Source organism: Nannospalax galili, unplaced genomic scaffold (assembly GCF_000622305.1).
Source record: "Nannospalax galili isolate Female #2095 unplaced genomic scaffold, S.galili_v1.0 scaffold262, whole genome shotgun sequence".
NCBI lineage: Eukaryota > Metazoa > Chordata > Mammalia > Rodentia > Spalacidae > Nannospalax > Nannospalax galili.
Genome location: NW_008348083.1, coordinates 997,312 through 1,015,411, shown reverse-complemented (window position 1 = coordinate 1,015,411; position 18,100 = coordinate 997,312). Strand labels below are relative to the sequence as shown.

The 18,100-nt window shown below is 38.4% G+C and overlaps 1 pseudogene; it reads left to right on the top strand.

Moving 5' to 3' along the window:
* The window catches only part of LOC103743339, a 40,621-nt pseudogene extending 31,757 nt beyond the window's left edge, over window positions 1–8,864 (top strand).
* The last annotated feature ends 9,236 nt before the right edge of the window (window positions 8,865–18,100 follow it).

Below are 18,100 nucleotides of genomic sequence, written 5' to 3'. Positions count from 1 at the left end.
TAGGTCTTTTCTGAATTCATTCAGAAGTTTATCCCTATCTTCCTTCAGTTCTTTGATTTCTTTGTGTGTTCTTTAAATTCACTGAATTCTTTTATCATGTTTATAATTGTTATTTTGAGTTGCATATCCTGCATTATCTCTATGGGGTTCTCATTGTACTCTAGTGGACTATTGGTATTTGGTGGGGATATGTTATTTTGGTTTTTCATGTTATTATTTTTTCTCTGTGATTTTGACATGTGAATTTCTTTTGTAGTTTCTGATTCTTGTGTGAGACTCAAGCCTTCAAGTTTAGGTCTGCTTCTTTTTGTGAACTTTATGTGTCTTTGTAGTTTACTTTTTGGGTATGAAAGGCTGGTTCCTCTAAGCTTCCAGTTCTCTCTTTTGATTTTATATTGGAGTGGCCAGATTGCTTTTGTCTTCAGGAATTCCCACTGAGGCCCAAGTCAGATGAGGATCAGATGCTCTCAGGCTTTTTCCTGAGGTCTGGATCCCTCCAGGATAGATTTCAGCCTCAGCAATTTGGGTGTTGGACTGGCCTGGGAGCAGGGCCCAGGAAAGATGCTGGCCTAGGGCAGCTGGTGGCTGTTCCACCCAGAGATGCGAAGGAAGATGGGGGTGAGAGGCAGCCCCAAGTGCCCCTGGGGACTGCACTGAGGAGCTGGGTTGGCCTGGATGCAAAGGACCAGGAAGAGGAAAAGGTCAGCCTGGTGTCCAGGAAAGAGGCTGGTGGGTCGTGTTGACCCAGGGATGCAGAGGGAGTTGAGGGCGGGGCCAGGCCCAGAGCGCCCCTTAGGACCCAAGAAGGAACTGAGTTGGTCTGGATGCAAAGGATGAAGAAGCAGTGGTGGGTGGTTTCAGAAATCTAAGGAAATAGAGCAAGTCAGGAAGCGACCTGCAGGGACAAATATTTTCTGTCTTTTGTTTAGAAATGTAAATATTATAGTTTACTACATTTCTTCTTGAAATTGCACACTCCAGGCATTGAAATCATACTTGATATATATTGTTGATTTGTTAAAATATTGTTTCATAAGACAACCTCTTTCTACACCCCAGAAAAATAGGTCTACTTTCACCTAGTTATTCAACCTAATTTATTTTAGTTCCAATTCTGTATGTTTTTCAATCCATATTTCAATCTTATTTGTGACTCACACCTTGGGTGGAACCCTGTGGCTTATGCCTATCCACCTTGACATGTCAACTGGTTTTGTCATTATGCAGGTCTGGTTAATCTACCCTACTGTGAAGATTTCATTGGTGACACTTCTCTGCCCTAACTAGAGCACATTGACCAGCAGCATATATCTTGCTCTCTGGATCTTACATTTTTTTCCCACTTTTTCCACAAAGTTTCATGAGTCTTGAGTGAAGAGCTTGCATTGTAGCTGTGTCACCTGTGGTTGGGCACCTCGCAGTCACTAGTTCTCTACATTTGACCAGTTGTGAAACATTGTCATAATCTCCACCTTTTGCAAAAATGAAGCTTCTCTAATGAGGAATGAGAGGTACACTTGTCTTATTATTTTTGAAAAGTCTTGGACCAGGCTGTCCAACAATTCAAAGGGAAGTTTCCCGTGTCTGGCACTGTGATTTTTGTCATATAACCAATAGCTATGCACATGCACTCACATACATGTGTGTTTTTCAGTAGGCTTTTGAAATGCTTTTGGTTTTTCACTCCAGCTGCACATGCACTCACATACACGTGTGTTTTTCAGTAGGCTTTTGAAATGCTTTTGGTTTTTCACTCCAGCTAAGCATTCTTTAGGTATCATTTCTCTCTCTGACCCTGTGTACCTCTCCCTCCACCACTGAAGTGCCTTGCCTTTTCCCCATTCTGATATTGATGTATTATATTTCCTAGTATCCCTCTCCCTCAAGCTCCATCTTTCCTCTATGGTTTCTTTGTACTTTCCTGTATCTTTCAGTTATATTGGCTATCTAGTCACATTCAAAGATTTGGAGCTAGAATCCTGAAATGTAAGAAAACACGTGTTGCTTGTTTTTCTGCTTCAGGGTTACTTCACTCAGTATAGCAGTTGCTAGTTCCATCAGTTTCCCTGAATATGTCATTTTCTTCCTTTTTCTTTACCACTGAGTAGAACTTCATAGTGTAAATGTACCCCACATTTTCATCTGTTGAGGGGCATTTCAGTTGCTGCCATTTTCTAGTTTTTGAGAAATGAGAAACAGCAAACATGGCTCAGCAAGCATCTCTGCAGTAGGACATTACTTCCTTCTGACTGCATGCCAGTAGGTAACACATCTGGATCATGTGGTGGTTGTCGTTTTCATTTTTAAAGTGCCCACAGATTTTCACAGTGGCTGCACCTGTTTGCAATGGCACCAGCAGAGAATGAGAGTCCACCTCTCCCCATTTGACTTGGGTAAGATGAAATCTTAAAGGAGTTTTGACTTACATTCCTTTAATTTTTAAAGATATTATTTTGAGAGGTAGTTCTTAAGACATTTTTCTTTCTTCTTCTGAGAACTCTAATAGCATATATAACCCATTTTTAAACTGAGTCATGTTTTCTTGATTCTTCATTGTTTGGAGTACTTTGTGTATCCTGGGACTTGGTCCTCCATCACATCTTTAGCGTTCACAGTCTCACTCTCATGCTGGGGGTTTCCTCTTCACTAAATTGCTCACTTCCTTTATTGTACAGAAGATTTTTAGTTTAATGAGGTTCTATTTGTCAATTGTTGATCTTACTATCTGAGCAAACGAAGTCTGATTTAGAAAGTCCTTTCCTGCACCTCTATCTTGTAGGTACTGCCTATGTTTTCTTCCTTTTGAGAATCCCATGTTTCACATTGAGGTCTTTGATCCATTTGGAACTCGTATTTGTACAAGGTGATAGATATGGTTCTAAATTCATTCTTCCACATGTGGAGATTCAGTTTTCCCAGCACCATGTGTTGAAGATTGTTTCTTTCCTCAGGTGTATGGTCTTTCAATCTTTGTGCAATATCAGGTGTCTGTAATTGTGTACACTCATATTTGGGTCTTCTATTTTGTTCTTTTTAGTTTGTGTGTTCCTTAAAGTCCTTAAATACTTTCATCATGCTTGTGATTGTTTATCAGTTCTGTGTCTTGGGGATCCTCTGGCAGTTCTTGTATGCCACTTCTGTAAGCCTAGTGCGATTTGGTGGTTTTTCATATTATTTGTGTTTTTCATTGTGACCTAGACATATGAGCTTCTTTTCAGTGGTGTGACTGATATGAAATTCTATCTTGTCTTTGTTGAATAGAAGTTTGATTCTGTTTCTATTGTTTTTGTAGTTTAGCAAACCTGATTTCTGATCAGATATGGGATGATATTGTCTGTACTTCAGGTTTCTACTTTTCATTTATTCATTGGAGGGACAGAGAGATTCCAGTCTGGTCCTAAATTCCCACTGGGATATCACAACTGGAACTGCGAGTGTGAAGTGTATAAAGGAGTGGATGCGTTCTAACTGTTCCACCAGGGCACAGTGGTTTTAATCCTAGGGAAGGAACATGACAGTGGAAAATGTGAGTTCTAACTCACCAGCATGTGTGAGCCACAGCAGTTACTGTCTTGAAGAGGGAAGCCCAAAATATTTATGATATCCTAAGCTTAATTAAGCTTATCAAAACTTGAAGTATATGACAATAGTCTTTAACTCATCAAGACCAGTATGTTATAGCTTATAAACATTATTAATAGAATGACTAGTACATTCTAGATAATTTGTGGACTAACATATGACAGACATCTAGTTCAAATGGAAGTCATGACATGTCACTACTTCACGGAATGCCAGTAGAGCGAATAAAGCACACATAGTTGCATGTACCTGTGGTGAAACCACTCAAAACAAGGAAGTGGAAGCATCATTAATTTCAGGCCACACTCTGGAAAATAGAGAAATATTTTGCACAGAGGAATTCAGGGACTAATAAAAAGTACCATGTCATTGAAACTGGAGAATCAGAGAATGAATATTGAGATGTCATGCTGAATAGAGACACAAAAGGGTATAGCATCATTAACATTTATGAGTAGAGTTAAAATGTATGATTATTCATTGTATATTTTGTAAAGCATAATTATCACCTTGAAGATACATTTTAAAAATAAGCACATCATTCTGTTACATATATTTTCTTTTCATATTTCTTATTAAATTTAATGTTGGATATTACTAAGTGGTCCAATTCTTCTGACTTGTCTTCCATCACTGATTCTATTTTCACATGATCCATTCTGTTGGTGAGTCTTTTCTGGGAGGTTTTATTTGACATATTAAGTATTTCCTGATTGTTTTTTTGTTTGGTGATATTTGTATTTGCATATTTCTCTTCTTCGTATTGAATGTGAATTTCATACAATATATTTTTATTATTTTCAGGCCCTCTTCCATATCTACCTGCCTCTTATAACTCTCCCACCTGACTTCACACATATTCTGTCATTTGTATGAAATCATATTTTTATTTCCAGCATCATTTTAGATTTTCTATAGCAATTACAGTTCTATTTTCATATCTTAGAGTAACTTCCTCATTTCATTCATGTCTTTGTTTCTGTTTTTCAGAGTGTATTCCTTGAACATACTTAAAAATCAATGATTTGAATTCTTTTTCTGATAGTTTACCAAACCATTTTCAGTAGATGCCATTATTATGGGATTAGTGATTTGTGGAGAAGATGTGTTTGATTGGTCTTTCATGTTATTTCTGTTTCTGATTGGAATTTGCTCGTCTGGAGTTACAATGTTCATTCAATTTTCTATTTTTATTCTATTTTTAAATTTTTATTTATTTATTTTATGTGTATGGACTGGGGATCAGATTCCACTCAGAGTTAGTCCCACAGATAATTTGTAAGTTCCACATCTTCTAGCTGAAAGTAAGTGCACCCATGTTGTGCAGTGCCCGTGGAGGTCAGAAGAGGCTGTTGGATCCCCTGGGACTGGAGTTATGGACAGTTGTTAGCTGCCATGTGGGTGCTGGGATTCGAACCCGGGTGTTCTGCAAGATCAACCAGTGTTCTTAACTGCTGAGCCATCTCTCCAGCCCCCTTTATTCTGTTTTTTATTTTCACAGTCTAGTCACTTTTTTCCTTTCCCTGATGGATTTTGCAGTTTTAGGTGGAAGAATGTATCCTAGTATGTGCTTTTACTCATTGTGACCATTAATTAGGGTAGGAAGTTCTATCTCAATCTTCCTCTGAGGGTCAGCTGTTATCCCGTGTCTGCTAGGGCCTCCTGCCCATATTTGCCACACTTGCTGTGAATTACAGAACTCTTGAAAGTGGGCCTAACTGGGAGTTAAATTCAATCAGACCGTGGGACTATTGCAGCTTCCTCTGAATCAGCTAGAAGATGTGGAACTTACAGATTATCTGTGGGACTAACTCTGAGTGGAATCTGATCCCCAGTCCAGATCTTCAGGTTCCTCTAATAGTGTTTGAAGATGTGGAACTCCCCAAGCTCCATTAGGCTTGATTCAAATATGGTCTGATCCCTGTGAACTCTGCTACCCCTGGAGCTTGTGGGAAATTTAGAAATTCCTGTGCACTGGACCTTCCTTGGACTGTAACTGAGTCCCAAACTTGGGTCAGGAGCTTCATCTGAGTATGTTATTATTCTTTTTTTTAAGTTAATTTTTTATAAATTCCTGTACATTTGTGATCTGTCCTGGTTAGTCTCTTTCCAATCCTCCTGTATATGACTTCTCTTTTTATCAATCAACTTCCTATTTCCCCGTCCCCTTTTTGAATTCCATTTTTGTCTATTTTGAGACATAGTCTCCCTGTAGCACCAGCTGACCTGGAACTCACTATGTAGACCACGGTTGCCTCCATCTTACAGAGATCCACCTTCCTCTGCCTCCCAGGTGCTGGGAATCAAAGGCATGTGCCACGAGGTCTGGCTTCCTTTGCCAAATTCCTGACTTTTTGTCTTGGTGTGTGATCCATTTGGTTTAATAAACAATGTCGTTGTCACCCTCTGATTGTTACTGTTCCTGGGAGTCTAGTATAGTCACCACTGTGCAAACAACTGGAATCACCAACTCCCCAGTTCCCAAATAAATCTGTAAGAAATAGTTCAGTAGTTAGGGGTAAGATTTGAGCCCCCCACCCCCACTCCATAACTGCCTGTCTGTTGATGTACCCATACTTGTGCAAAGTTAGTGAACTCATTTTTTAATTGTTTATTGTCCCTGATTGCAAAAACTCTGTATAGCCTTATGAAGATATTTTAAAACCTTTCCCCCCATTTTCCACATCTTATAGTCTTTTAATTCATCTCTTTCAAAAGGTTCCTTGAGTCTTGAATAAATGATAGAAACATCTTGTTTAGAGATGGACACTCAACCATTGCTTATACTTAACACCTTAGGCTGCCATGCATCTCTGGCTTCATTGTAGTTCACTGAGAAGAGCAGCTTGTCTGATTAAGGTGGAGAGTTTTTACCATCTATGGGTATAAACACAAACATTTGGAAGACACTTTTACACTATGTCAATTTAACCAAACAACAGAGTTGGTATTCCATGTGTCCTATAACATCCCATGCCAATGGATTTTGGATGGCTTACCAGGACCAGATTTGGACTCCCTCTTGTGATGTATGTGTTTATGCACTTTAGGTATATGGAAGGTTAATGAATACACTCCATGCAAACATAGGTTAAGCCCTTCCCTCACAAACACCAAATATTATATGGTTACTGCTTAATAACTATACGTCAACATGTAAAACCAAGAACAGACTGACATATTCATCTCAAACATCTGTCAAGCTAAAAATACTGCTGATTGAATCTTGCAGGAAAAATCAAAACCCAACTTTGATGATAACTGTTAAGACCACATAATCTACAGGAAGCACTTAATAAAACTTAGGTATCATGCACATTTATTAAAAGTTGGATTACTACACATAAGCATTCATTATAAAGTACAAAGCAAACAGCTAAATCAACACTTTCAAAAATAGAAAAGAGGGAATATCTTTCATGAGAGAAATTAGATTGGCAGTATATATTGAGAACACGAGTAAACTGGCAGTTTGGTTTAATAAAACAATGTGAGATATACAAAGACAAATTTTATTCTTCTTGGAAATAAACTTTATAATATGTTATAGGATCTATCAACAAAAAATGTAAAGAAAAATCTGTGGATAGTCATTTTTTTCAGACATAAAAATTTTACCTTACCTAAAAGACAGCATTAATAAATCAATGTGCTCACCTAGTTATTTTATGACCAAGTTCACAAATTTGAACAGTAGAGTTTTAAAAGAGGGTTGCACAAATACCCCAAAATAACTCAAAAGTTTTATATGTATGAATAAAGTACATGATTGTCACAAAATAATAAAACATCAGTTTTGATAGTGAAGGTTTTAAGACTTCGGGAATGTAGTAATTCTCATTCATTCAAGTTCCCTTGGAAAATGACTAAAATTAACAAACCTGATGCATTTTACAAACATAGGTGAAATTGAGACCCATATTGGAGAACAACACTATTAGAAATGAATTTCAAAGACCATCCTCCCTTTTGTATAGAATTAAGATGTCCAATTCAAAGTGGAGATGTGTTTCTTTAAGGAGATAATATTACAACCAAATTAGGTTTCTGAACTGTAGGTCACTAATCTGATGAATTTGAAAAGATAGCATAATATCACAGAACACAGGGAACACATGTAAGTAAGGACAGGAGAAAAGAATTAGATTCGTTTGATTAATTTCTTAATAAATAAAATGGATTGTATGGGTTTAGTAGCACACACTGCAAAATAATTATTTACTGGTATCGGAAAAACAAAATAAGATCAGTCAGATAAGAGTCCAATTAGCTGGTGCTTACAAGTAGTGTAAGTAGAGTGGAACACTTGAACACAACTCATGATCACCTTCATTTCTGACCAGATTTTGATCAGTGTGTGGTGTGTCCAGAAAGTCATTATGGAAACACAGGGAAGAACCAGTGCCATGAGAACATTGTTAGTTTTCTGGCCTATGAAGATCCACTGGGGATGACACTCACCAGCAGAGCCCTTTGCTTCTTTGCACTGACAGCGTTGTTTTGTGGGTCTTTTTGACACATCAGGACACTCCCATTGTCAAGGCCAATAATCGGGCTCTCAGTTACACACTGCTCACAACACTTGGTATCTGTTTCCTCTGCTCTTTGCTCTTCATTGACCCTCCAAGTACAGCCACCTGTATCCTGCAGCAGACCACATTTGGAGTTGTGTTCACTGTGACTCTCTCCACTGTGTTGGCCAAAGCTATTACTGTTGTTATTACCTTCAAGGTCACTGTTCCAGGGAGAATGATGATGTGGTTAATGATATCAAGGACCCCTAACTACATCATTCCCATCTGCACCCTCATCCAGATGGTTGTCTGTGGAATCTGGCTGGGAACAAATCCTCCCTTTATTGACCAAGATGCTCACGCTGAACATGGCCATATCATCATCTTGTGTAACAAGGGCTCAGTTATTGCCTTCCACTGTGCTCTGGGATACCTCTGCTCCTTGGCACTTGGGAGCTACGCTTTGGCTTTTATGTCCAGGAATCTGCCTGACACATTCAACGAAGCCAAGTTCCTGGCATTCCGCATGCTGGCGTTCTTCAGTGTCTGGATCACCTTCCTCCCTGTCTACCACAGCACCAAGGGGAAGGTCATGGTGGCTATGGAAGTCTGTCTATCTTGGCTTCCAGTGCAGGGATCCTAGGCTTCATCTTTACCCCCAAGTGATACATTATTTTGTTAAAGCCAGATAGGAAGTCTCTTCACTGTATCAGGGACAAAGCACATTCTAGAAAAATAACCAACTTTATATTTAGTTTAAAAACATAGCCTTCTGACGGGTGTGGTGGCGCACACCTTTAATCCCAGCACTTGGGAGGCAGAGGCAGGCGGATCTCTGTGAGTTCGAGGCCAGCTTGGTCTACAGGACAGCTGGGGCTACAGGGAGACCCTGTCTCAAAAGACCCAAAACAAAAAAACAACAAACAAACAAACAAACAAACAAAACATAGCCTCTGGGGCCTGGAGTGATGGCTCAGCAGTTAAGAACACTGGTTGTTCTTGCAGAACACCCAGGTTCGAATCCCAGCACCCACATGGTAGCTAAGAACTGTCCATAACTCCAGTCCCAGGGGATCCAACAGCCTCTTCTGACCTCCACGGGCATTGCACAACATGGGTGCACTTACCTACATGCAGACAATACATGAATACACATAAAATTAAAAAACAAATTTTTAAAAATATAACCTTCTTTCACGAGTATTTATATTAAATGTGAGACATGAAACATGTCCCAAGCCATTCTGTGACTTTTCAGAATATAACATAGGATTTTATTCCACGGGCTACTATTTCTTCACCTACTATATTAGAGTTTCTTCGTATTGAACCAATTATGTTTTTTCAAATATGAAATCCATGTCACATTCTTTTTTGAGATAGGTTTCACTATGTAGTCCTAGCTGTTCATGAACTTGCCATGAAGACCAATCTTGTTTTGAATTCTCATAGATCCGCCTGCTTCTACATCCTAAGTTCCAAGTTCAGGTATTAAAATTGTGCACGACCATGCCTGGGCTGTATTGACTCATTTCTATCTTCCTATAGAGTGTTAATTCACATGTTATTGATTTAATTTTCTTGTGAAATAAAATAAATTTTGAGAAAAAGTGTTCCAATGAAAATTCACTTCAACCTTTTATTAATTGTGATAAAACCTCAATAGTTACACATTTACATTTAAAGTTTTTCAGTTTATTTTTATTTTAATGTATGAGTGGTTTTGAATGCCTGTCTGTAAGTGTACCACCTGTGGATGTCAGGAGAGACTGTCAGATCCCTTGGAACTGGAGTCCCTTGTATATCCTCCCTCCCTTCCCAGTTGAATACCCTCATTTTCCTCATTTCCCCCTTTACAACATCTATTTCCTGCTATGGCTCTCTCTTGCTCTGTCTTTCCTTTTACCTCTGTGGTTACTTTACATTTTCCTTCCTGCCCCTTTGGTTACATCAGGATGTGTACTCTCATGAAAGAATTTGTTGCTAAGAGCCCCAAATAAGGGAGGACGTACGTCACTTGTTTTTCTGAGTCTGTGTTACTTCATTTAGAATAACAGTTGCTAGTTCCATCACTTTACCTGCAAATTACTTGATTTTTATCTTTCCTTAGCACTGAGTAGAATGTACCACATTTTCATTATCCATTTGTCAGTTGAGGAAAATTTAGGAAGTATACATTTCTTAGCTATTGTGAAAAGAACAGCTACAAAAATGGGTGTGCAAGTATTTCTACAGTAGGATGAGTCCTTTGAGTACATGCCAAAAAATAATATAACCAGTTCTTATGGTAGATTCATTTTAAGAGTTCTCCACACTGCTTTCTATAGCGGCTGCACAAATTTGCAATCCACCAGCAGTTGAAAGCGCGTTTACCTTTCTCCACATCCTTGATCTTTGCAAGTCTGACTGGGTTAACATGAAATCATAAAGTGGGTTTGATTTGCATTTTCCCAGTTTCTAAAGATGTTGAACATTTTTAATCTGTTTCTTAGCCATTTTTATTTCTTATTTTGAGAACTTTTGGTTCAGGATCTTAGCCCATCTTTTTATTGGGTCGTTTGTTTCTTGTTTATTTGCTTTCAGTTCTTCGAACATTCTGGATATTATTCATCTGTCGGATGTGTATCTGGTGAAGATTACCTCCCACTCCTTGGGCTTCCTCTTCACTTCCTTGGCTGTTTTATTTGCTGTACAAAAGCCTTTTAGTTTAATGAGGTTCCACTTTTCAATGGTTTACCTTAATTCCTGATGTCTGATTTCAAAAGTCTGTTACTACACCTTTAACTTGTGGGGTACTGCCTATTTTTTCTAATAGTTTCAGAATTTCTGGTTTGAAATTGAAGTCTTTGACCCATTTGGAGATGTCATTTGTGCAGGGTGAAAGATACGGTTCTTATTTCATTCTACAGGAAGAGATCCAGTTTTCACAACATTGTTTGTTGAAAATGTTGTCTTTCCTCCAGGGTATGTTCTTGGCACCTTTGTCCAGTATCAGGTGGTTGAAATTGAATGCAATCATATTTTGTTCTTATTTTACGTTCCATTAATCTACATCTGTTTGTGTGCCTTGCTATTTTAATTTTTTATGTTTTTATACATAATATAGTTTGAGAACTGGTGTGGTGATATCACCCGCATTACTCTTTTTCCTCAAGATTGCTTTGGATATCCGGGGTCTTTTGTGCTTCCATATTTTTTTAAGATTGTAGAACGTCATGGGGTTTTTGATTGGCATAGCAGGGGGTCTATAGATTGCTTTTTGTAGGAAGGTCATTTTCACAATATTAATTCTATCAATCCATGAGCACAGTAGGCCTTTCCATCTGTTGTCTTCCCCAATCTGTTTCTTCAGAGATTAGAATATTCATTTTAAATATATTTAATGTATTTTAGGGGTTTATTTCTACATATCTTTGAGGCAGTTGTGAATGGGAGGATTTCCATGAACGCTTTCTCTGATTGCATGGTATTGGTATAGAGAAAGCAAATCAATTTCTGTAAATTGAATGTGTTACCTGCCACTTAGCTGAAAGTGTTGAACATTTCTAGAAGTTTTCTGTTGGAATATTTGGAACTCTTATATACATCATATCATCTCAAATAGAGATAATTTGACCTCTTCTTTTCCAATGAATATGTGTTTAATATCCTTCCATCTCGTTATTGCTCTAGCAAGAGTTTCAAGCACAATATTTAAAAGGTTTGGAAATAGTGGACAGCCTTATCTAGTTCCTGATTTTAATGGGAATGCTTCCAGGTTTTGAATTACATATATTTAACAGTCCCTGCATCTCTGAAATAAAAAAATGACTTGATAATGGCGAATGATCTCCTTGTTGTATATCTGTATGTGGTTTACAAATATTTTGTTGAGAATATTCACGTCTGTGTTCGTTAAGGATATAGGCGTAGAGTTTTCTTTTGTCATCTTTACATGGTTTTGTTTTTAGGGTGATACTGGCTTCACAGAAGGAATTTGGGAGTTCTCACATTGTTTCTATCTTTTTGAATAAATTAAATAGAATTTGTTTTAGATAATTTTGAATGTTTGGTAGATTTCTACTGTGAATCCATCTGGGCTTACGGTTTTTTAGATGGTAGGTTTGGTATTACTGTTTTAAGTTCCTTATTTGTTATGGGTCTGTTTAAGTTGTTGATTTCTTCTTGATTTCCTGGATTCCTGAAGTCCCACAGGTAGCTGAGAAGCTATTGACCTCTGGCAGCTTTGCTGTGGAAGAGTCAGTTTTCTTCAGGGATGTGGCCACTGAAAGGCCATCCATGCTGGAGCAGATGGTTGAATACACGTGCACATGGAGGCAGAAGTGGACACTGTGGGTGACAAAAAGAGGGCACATGAAACTGGGAGATAAAAATGCTGTGGCATCAGAGAGGAGTTTGTGGGAGCAAAAGGCATAATCAAAATAGATTATATACATGTATTAAATTTTCAAACAACGAAAACCCCTCAAACTTTCCAAAATATTTGGAAGCCTGTTCTTACGGGATAGTTTGGGGATCATTAGAGGACAGTCTTTCAAGTTCATGGAGAACTCTGTATTCAATTTGCCTTGTCTTTTCATAATTGGGAGACCTTTTAGTATGACTTCTTATTTAGTACTAGCAATGGATCTATAGAAATTGTTTTATCTTGGTTTAATTTTAACTTATGCTATATGCAGGTATAACTTAATCTGTTTCTTTTAGATTTTCCAATTTAGCCCAACATAGTTTTTAATGTTATGTCCTTATGAATTTCATTGATATCTATATTGGGTTTTCATACTGAATTGAGTATAAGATTTTTTTTTGGTCTTTTTGAAACAGGATCTCCTTGTAGCCGCAGCTGGCCTGGAACTCACTATGTAGACCAGGCTGGCCTTGAACTCACGTAGATCCTTCTGCCTCTGCCTCCCTAGTGCTGGGACTACAGAGCTGCGTCACCATGCCTGGCTGAGTGTAAGTTTTAAAAATATTCCCATATGATGTTCTGTAATTTTTTGTGTCTGTTGTGATGTTTCCTCTTTCATCTGTGATTCTGATGATTTGGATTTGCTCTTTAATTCTTTTGGTTAACGGGCCTCAGGGTCTGTCTAGCTTGTTTTATTTAAAAGAAAAAAACAGGTCTTAGATACGTTGATTTTTTTTGTACTGTTTACTTATTTCTATTTCATTAATTTCTGATGTGAATTTGTTATTTCTTCTTGTATGCTAGGTTTGGGTTTGGTTTCTTCCTGGCTTTTTCAGAGCTTTTAATTGTGCTGTTAGGTCATTTATTTGTCTTCTCTGATATTTTAATGCATCCATCTGAGTTCTAAACTTCCCTCTTAAGATTACTTTTAAAATGTCCCAGAGGTGTTGCAGTGTTCTAGCATCCTGTTTATTTAGTTCCAGGAATGCTTTTCTTCCTGTCACAACTTCTTCCCTGACCCATTCATCTGTAGGTGTGTATTGTTTCATCTCCATCTAGTAACTATCTTATGGTTACTAGAGTTTTTGTGCTGATAATTTTAACCTCTATTGCACTGTGGCCTAATAGAATGCATGGAATTATTCCAATATCTTTACATTTTTGTGGACTGTGTCCCACTATGTAGCCAATTTTAGAGAAACTACCATGGGGTGCTGAATAAAATGTGTATCCTTTCATGTTTGAGTGGAATATTCGGTTGATGTCTGTTTGATGAATTGTGTCATTTAATTCAGATGTTTCTCTGTTTATTCTTTGTCAGGTTGATGTGTCTATTGCAAAAAGTGGATATTGAAGTCACCAAGTATTACTGATTTGGGGTTAATACATGCTTTAAAGTCATGTACTATGGTTTCTATGAAATTTGGTGGACCAGAGTTTGGTCCATATGTTCATGATTATAATTTTTCTTGGTCAGTTGTTCCTTTGATCAGAATAAAATGACCCTCTTTATTTCCTCTAATTATCTTTAATTTGACGTCCATTTTGTCAGATATCAGAATTTCAAGCACTGCTGACTTCCCGGTGCCATGTCCTCGGAATTTTCCCATCCTTTCACCATTAGGTAGTGCTTATTCTTGAAGCTGAGATGAGTTACTTGCAGAGAACAGAAAGATGAATTTTGTTTCTTACTCCATTCCACTAGTGTGTATCTTTTAGCTAGGAATAGAGGCCACTGATATTTAAAGTTATTACTGAAAATGTGTATCATTTATAGTCATTTTCATTTGTTTCAGTTCTTAGTCCCATTTTATTTCCAAAATTATACCTTCATTTGTTTTCTTTCTGTAAACTCCTGAATATAGTCATTCCTGTCTTCAATACTTTGAATTGCTTTGCGTGTTCTCTGTTAGGCCTCGTTTTATGAACATGAATTGTCTATTCATGTCATGGAAATTTTTTTCATTCACCTTTGACTATTATAGATAATTTTACTGGATAAAGTGACTTGACACAATGGAGCAGGAGCTGACCTGGAGGCCTTCTAACTGAAGTTTGGCTATCATAATGCTAGATGTTGATAGCAAACTGCCCAGGAAGAAAAACAATCAATGGCCTAATCCAGCCTTAAAGCCTAAAAACCATAATAACCGCATGAAAAACTGCCTCTGTTGGTGCAGTAGTGGTACTGCTATCTGTTGGGTAATCAACAGGTATCTAAATGGACTTAAAGCCCTCCCAATGGGAGGGAACCCATGGGTGGCACTGCACACCCAGCCAAATCCACATGGCAGGAGAGGACATAAATCCTAGAGAAAACCCTCTTCCCATCACTCTAGAAAAATGAAAATCTTTATTATACACTACATAGTGATCCTTGTATTTGCAGACAAACACCACACACCACTCATCAAAGAAGCTTCTTTTTGCAACAGATGGAGGCTGCTGGAGAATTGCACATCTGGTTCCGCACAGAGAACATACCTGAGAGAAGCACAGTACTAGGTGACATATTTACAGCTGAACCTCTACAACAAAGACTCACGGAACATAGAAAACAAGAGGCAGAGAGAAAACTAATGCATCCCTCAACTCTCACCAGTAAAGCTTCCTTATACAAGAGTGTGATGCACATGGAAGGCCACAACTGGCCAAGTTTTAAAGAATAAGCGATTGCAGAGTGTAGGGTAGGACTCCTATACAGAAGCTCATCCACCCACCACTCACGGACCACTGCAGAAGAGGGGGCAGAAAGATTGTAAGAGCCAGGGCTGGTTCATGAACATGGCGAAGTAGAGGCTTCCAGGCCACTGGAAGCTTGAACATATAAACTTGTGCAATGGTGGCCTCCAGCACAGGACCCATGTCAACTCAATTAAACAAGGACCCAAAAGGGAGGAGAGAAATAGATGGCCAGCACTAGCCTGAGAACTGTTTAAGACTGATTGCTGCTGGGTGAGGGAGAGTATGACTTACATACATTCTCTAGATGGGCTCACCAGACTCCAGTGGACAAATTTACACTGATGGACATTTGGGTACAAATGTCTGAATGGATAGGACTTAACATGTATGGCAGAATAATACATGAAGTCCAGTAGGTGGAAGGGGGAGGCATGGATGGGGGAGGGGGCCTAAACTTGATTAAAAACTGTTGTATGAAATTACAAAAGCTAAATAAAAATATTTATGTATAAAAATTATTCTACTAAGACTAGGGCCTGCTGTCCATTTCCACAGTTCTGTGCTGTATTTTTGTCTACCTGAGTTTTTATGAGTCTTGTGCATGCTGACACCATTGCTATAAGTTCATATGAGAAGAGTCCCAGGAGCCTGTAAACCTCTATTTCCCTATGGTCATGCACCTCCTCCATGGTTCTCATGATTTTTCTTCCCACTCTTCCACAATGGTGCCTGAGTCCTGGGTGAGTGGATTTTAACATAGGAGACATGTCCAAATGTATTTGACTAGATTTACAGTACTACACCTAAGTTTCCTCCCATTGAGTGGGCTTTAAGTTCAGTTAGGTGGCTGTTGATTACCCCCAAGATAAAACTGCACTACTGTTGTTTTCTGTACTCATCATTGATGTGGTTTTTAGGCCTTGCAACTGGGGTTAGACCATAAATTGACGTTGTTCTTGTCTGCTTGCATAGTGCTCTCAAAAGGTATGAGAGCTAGCCTTCAGGGGAGGTGTCTTCCTGGTCAGTTCCATCTCCATTGCTCTAAATCCTGTGTTCTAATTATGCCTTTCCTCAGCAATATGGTCTTACCTTCAAGTTCTGGGAGGCCATCAATGACTGTGGAAATAGCCTGTGTAATTTTGGACATCCCTTGGACTACCCTGGTCAACAACTCAAAGGAAGGATTCTCCTGTCTGGCACTGTTTTTTGTTATGTAGCATTCAGCTGTACATGTGAACTCATGTAGAGATATTATATGTGTAATTTTTCAGTAGGTTTTTGGACTAATACGATTAGTCCTTCTGGGTTTTTATACTAGTGAGGCATTACTTATCTCTCCTCCCTCTCTCTCCCTGTCTTATCCTCCCTCTCTGCCATCCCCATTTAAATAGTCCCCATTTCCCCATTTCTTCCTTAATAATTCCTGTCTGCTATGATCCCACCTCTCTTGAGCACCTTCTTTCCCGTTATCCCCATAGTTCCTTGTATAGCCCTCCTCCCCTCCCATTTAAGTACTCCTATTTTATACATTTCTACCTTAGTAATGCCTGTCTCTTATTATTCTTCTCTCTTGAGTTCCTTCTTTCCCTTTACCTTACTGGTTCTCTTCCATTTTCCTGGTTCCTGCAGTTACATCACGATATATACTTACATATAAGGCTTTGGTGCTAGGAAATGGATTATAGTAAGTGAAATAAGCAGTATTGAGAAATGAATAGCACATGTTCTGATACATGCATTGTCCACACACATATGTATATATGGGAGTATGTTTATGAATTTGTGTGTTTATTCAATATGTTTTTGAGACAAGGTCTTCTATAACCCCAGATTGCCTGGAACTGGCTACAGACCAAGGTGTCCTTGATCACATACAGTTTCACCTGCCTCTGCCTCCCAAGTGCTGGGATAAATGGCATGTGCCACCATGCTGAAACTCATTCAGTCTCTTAATTAGACTATTCATAGTGGAATATACTTTCCAAAGATCATCAAATTTTATAATAAAAATACATGAAATTCATTGTATGACAGCATTACATCAACAAAGATGTTAATAGATTAAACCTTGTCCCAAAGCTGGATATTTGTTTGCAAAATAATTAAACGTAATACCAATCCCCTGAAAAGATCAAGTGGCCACTGATAAAGTAGAAAGAAATAATAAAATGGATGATTTAATAAATGGGGATGGCAAAATTATAAATAGTGTTGCATAGATATTATTAAATTTGACTCCTAGTGTCATTGAAAGCAGATTCTAATAATCAGGAATCTAGTTGTAGATTTTCTTTGAATGTCTGGTATAATTCTGCTGTGAATCCATCTGGGTCTAGGTTGCTTTAGTTGGGAGGGGTTTTTTTTAGGTCTTTTTGAGACAGGGTCTCCCTGTATCCCCAGCTGTCCTGGAACTCACTATGTAGACCAGGCTGGCCTTGAACTCAACAGAGATCAGCCTGCCTCTGCCTGGGAGGTTTTTTTAATGCTGTTTCAATTTCCATACTAGACTCCAGTGGATGAGCTTGCACTGAGGGATGTTTGGGTATAAATGCTTGAACAGATAGGTGTTAAAATATATGATAGAATGCATAAAATCTGGTGGGGTCGGGCAATGCTATGGTGGGATGCAGATGGGGGATGGGGGTCTATATTTGATTAAGATCAAATACAAATAAAACACCGAAAAAAGGAAAAACAAAGAACCTGGAGGATACCAAACAATGCCAAATCAAAGTACTCATCATACATTGCCTCTTTGTGTACACATGAACATTCACATACACACACTGATCCATGGTAGTCACCAGGTCTCTATGTGGTAGTCAAATATTACCATGAGTATAAGGTTCACTTTGCCATTTTTGTTCTAATGTGCTTCTTGGTGAATTTATTTGTATATTTGAGTCTCACT